At 51.7% G+C, this 4120-nt stretch overlaps 1 non-coding gene across 1 annotated transcript; it reads left to right on the top strand.

Moving 5' to 3' along the window:
• Positions 1–3731: 3731 nt before the first annotated feature.
• Positions 3732–3804, top strand: TRNAK-CUU. Its single transcript has one exon. It is a non-coding gene; the product is annotated as a tRNA-Lys (tRNA).
• The last annotated feature ends 316 nt before the right edge of the window (positions 3805–4120 follow it).

Below are 4120 nucleotides of genomic sequence, written 5' to 3'. Positions count from 1 at the left end.
CCCAGGCCTCGGCCCCATGGAGGGGGGCAGCCCCATGACCACGGCTCTGAGGCCCCACTGTGTGCTGGGCACTGGAGCTGACCATCCTGCCTTGACTCTAAGGACCAATTTGTACCTCTCACTCCGTGCCTGGAGCAGGACAGCCTGGGCTCCAGACCTCCATCGCTGTGTGACCTGGGGCCAGCGACTTCGCCTCTCTTCTACCTCAGCATTCCCATCCCTAAAGTGGGGACATAAAAATAGTCTTTGCTTCGTAGGAACACTGAGAGAATGACTGAGTTAATCCACATTAAATATTTAAAATAGTGCCAGGACTAAGTAAGCACCCAATAACCATCACCTACTATTCTTATTATTAACATGCAGTTTGGGAGATGTGTGAAGCAGGCACTGATGTTAGCCCTGGAGCGCCTGCAGCTGATAACGCAGCACAGTTCCCAGCATATCAAGACCTATCTGTGCAATGAATGGCTCTTTAATGGGTGTCACACTCCGCCGCACATCGGAATCGCCAGTGACCTTTAAAACTCCTGATGTCCCAGCCAAATAGACGCCAATTAACCAGAACCTCAGGGCTGGGATCCAGACGAAGGAGACGGTAAATCTGGAAGATTATTTCAATGTGCAGCCAGGATGGGGACCCCCTCCACATTAATCTGGACCAGAGGTCCTCAGAGTGGGGTCTCCAGGCCCGTAGCATCTGTGGCATCTGACAGCTGGCTAGAAATGCAGAGTCTTGGGCCCCGGCCCAGACCTCCTGAATCAGAAACTCTGGGGTTCTTTCACAGCGTGTGTTATGAAACACAACCCGGTGTTGACGGGAACTCGACAATTCCTTCCACCGTGCAAGGACCCCGAAGGACAGCGATTGCAAAGTGAGGTTCTTGCAGGGCCTGGCCTTGCTGCACCCCCTCAAGTCCAGCTCACTGTGGGAGAGGGGACTGACCCCCCTCCTACACTGACCTATCTCTTATTCCTCCCCCAGCTCCACACACCCTCACGCCTCGCCCCCACACACACCTCCCAATCTCACTGCCTCCTTTACACAGCTCACCAGGAAGCAGAGCGTATCGCAGCCATTTTTCTCCTGTCTCAGCTCTGCCATGAGGGTGATAAAGGCAGCCTCTGCTTGTGGAGACTCTGGCTAATTAGATCCAGATGTGGCCTAATTAGTCGGCCAGCAAGAGGGCCTGGGCCTGGCCTGGCCTGGCCTGGCTGCACTGCAGCCCTCCCAGCCCAGGAGGGGCACGTCTGTGCGGGAAGGAGGGCACGGGCGTGGGTGCGAAGGGAGGCTTCCCTGTCCCGCAGGCTCTGACCATGACTGCTGTGTGTGGCAGCCACTGCGGGGAGGGGACAGGGGCACCTGCTGAGGGAAAGGTGCACAGCTGAAAACTGCCTGGGCTAGAGCTGGCGCAGGACCTGCCTCCCTCTCCAGCCCTCGAGGGAGGGTCTTCTCCCATCAGCCCTTCCTCCCGGAGGGGACTGTCCCACAGGCCCCAGTGCCCGGCAGCGTTCTCCAGAAACCATTAGGCAGACAGGACTCTCCACTGGACTCTATGGTGGTACTCAGAGCTCTGAAGGGCACGTTCCCTCCCCTGGGGGCTGGCTCTGGAATGAAAGAGCATATGTTTTCTTCTGCTCCAGAGAACCTTCTAGATCTGTAGTTGTCCACCTCTCAGAATCACCCGGAAGGCATGCTAATAGGCAGATTGCCAGGGTCCCACCCCCAGTGTTTCTGATTTAGGAGCTATGGGCTGGGGCCCAGGAATCTACATTTCCAGCAGGTTCCCAAGTGATGCTGAAGCTGATGATCCAGGGACCCCACCCTGAGAACTTCCGTTCTAGATTAACATGGGGTCTCTATCGTGGCCGCACAGAGAAATCATCTGAGATGGCTTCAGGGTTCCAAGACCTTCCACCCTCCATCCCCCCTAATTTATCTGTCTCAGGGAATTTAGAAAACGGCGGACTGTGGGGCAGCCTCACCAGTCGTCTCCTCCCCCAGGGGAGGAGACAAGCAGCCCTGAGGACAGAAGGAAACTGAGCAGTAGGAGGCTCCTGCCAGGCCCAAGGACTTGCTGTGGCTCATTACAGTCCCACTCCTTCTGGGGGCCTTATCGATCCTATTTTGCAGATGAGGAAACTGAGGCTCAGGAAGCTCAAGGACTCCTGGCCAAGCACCACCTGATTCCAAATGAATGCTATTTCCATAAAGTCCTGTGGCCTCCTTAGGGGTTCTGTGCCCTCAGCTTTGTCCCACTTGCCTTTGGTCTGGGAAACTGCCTTCCAGCAGTAGGCTATGAAAAATCACTCTGGAAGACGTAAAATTAAAACCCAACACCCACGTAAGAAAGTAGGTGATGAGTTGGTACACAGAACTGCTCCTGTTAAGAAATCCTCCTGTAAGAAGTCAGGCTTGCATTATGCTCAAACTGCCATGTGATTTGCCTTTCCTTATATCTATGTAATGTCTCCCAAAGATTGAAATGTAATCAGACCTATTACTCTTGTTCTTCCCTAATATGTTTTCTTAGACTGAATTTAGAAATTTAGATATTCACAACCCATAGAATTTTCTTTCTGCTTTAATTTCTACTATTGCCTTATGATGTATGTAGATGTTGCTTTTCTTCTGATTTGCATTTGAAAACTGCAAAAGTAGGTTTCACAGGCTTAACAACCACAATTGATTTTAAAAACTAAAAAAGGGAGAGATGTTGAGAACTGCCCTGCCTGGTATCAAAAGCTGTAACCCCCGCCAAGGCTAAGGCTAAGGGAATGCCCTTGGAACCGTAAGCCAGCAAGGAGACAAAAGCTTATCTCCCTGGCAGGAGTGCTGCTTCTGCTGCTTCATTCATAACTGAACCCCAAAGCTTGGTCAGTTAGCCAAAGACGGGTAAGATTCCCCAAGGGGGGAACGATCTAAGACAAACACGATCACGTGGGAGGCCCCCAAAAGAAGGGCTTTGGGGGCTACAGCAAAAGGGGGTGATGGACCCTCGCTCCACGGCTTTGACATAGCCTGAATCCTCATCTCTGGGAGAAAATCTCCTTATCTCTTGGTTGCCTTAGTTCCCTTGCTCCACCTAAGCCTGAAACAATGACAGGGTGGTGCAGCTCTGTGCTGAAAAGGGTGGGTTCCCCAGGTGGTCAGGCCTAAGAAAGAACATGTAAATTCCTGTGAAACCTGCTTTGTTTAGAATGCTCTCAGTTGAATGATAAAGGCCCAGGGAAGAAGTAAGTTTGTTCCTTAAAAGTCTTACAGCTCTTTGACCCTGACTCAAAATAGACCCTGCAGAGTTCCCTGTTATCTATTGTTCCTTACTTCCTCGTAATGAGAAATGTACTTTACCTGAATTATTATGCAAAATGAACCCAATAAAAGCAGGTTTGGATGGTAAATCGGCATGCTCCCCACTAAAGGGGGTGGCCATCCCGTCCCTACTTCTCCACAGAAACTAGTCTGCCTCTGTGCATGTTTTCTCTCGCATTTTGACGAGCCATCCGCAGCCTTCTGTGATCACTGCTGGCCGGTGACCCACGCATCAGCTGGCCTCCAACGTGGGGCAACAATTCGGGACCACAGAGGTGGGACCCCGTTTGAGACCACTTGGAACCAGAGGCTATGAGCTGTTGCTGTGGACAACGCATCAACTTCAGGTGGATTTGCGCTCAACCAGCCCAGGTAAGAGTGCTCCTTACCTGGAGTACGACCCCATATTCTTTCTCTGGCCCGGCTAGCTCAGTTGGTAGAGCTTGGGACTCTTAATCTCAAGGTCGTGGGTTCGAGCCCCACATTGGGCACCAGCTGATGCGTGGGTCACTGGCCAGCAGTGATCACAGAACACTGCGGGTGGCTCGTCGAAACGCGAGAAAAAACATGCACAGAGACAGACTAGTTTCTGTGGAGAAGTAGGGATGGGATGGCCACCCCCTCTAGTGGGGAGTGCGCTGATTTACCATCCAAACCTGCTTTTATTGGGCTCGTTTTGCATAATAATTCAGGTAAAGCACATTACTCATTACGAGGAAGTAAGGAACAATAGATAACAGGGAACTCTGCAGGGTCTATTTTGAGTCAGGGTCAAAGAGCTGTAAGACTTTTAAGGAAAAAAGTAAC

This window comes from Phyllostomus discolor, chromosome 12 (assembly GCF_004126475.2).
Source record: "Phyllostomus discolor isolate MPI-MPIP mPhyDis1 chromosome 12, mPhyDis1.pri.v3, whole genome shotgun sequence".
In the NCBI taxonomy this organism is placed as follows: Eukaryota; Metazoa; Chordata; class Mammalia; order Chiroptera; family Phyllostomidae; genus Phyllostomus; species Phyllostomus discolor.
Note: the sequence above shows the minus strand (reverse complement) of the source record. Positions and strands in the feature narration are given on the sequence as shown.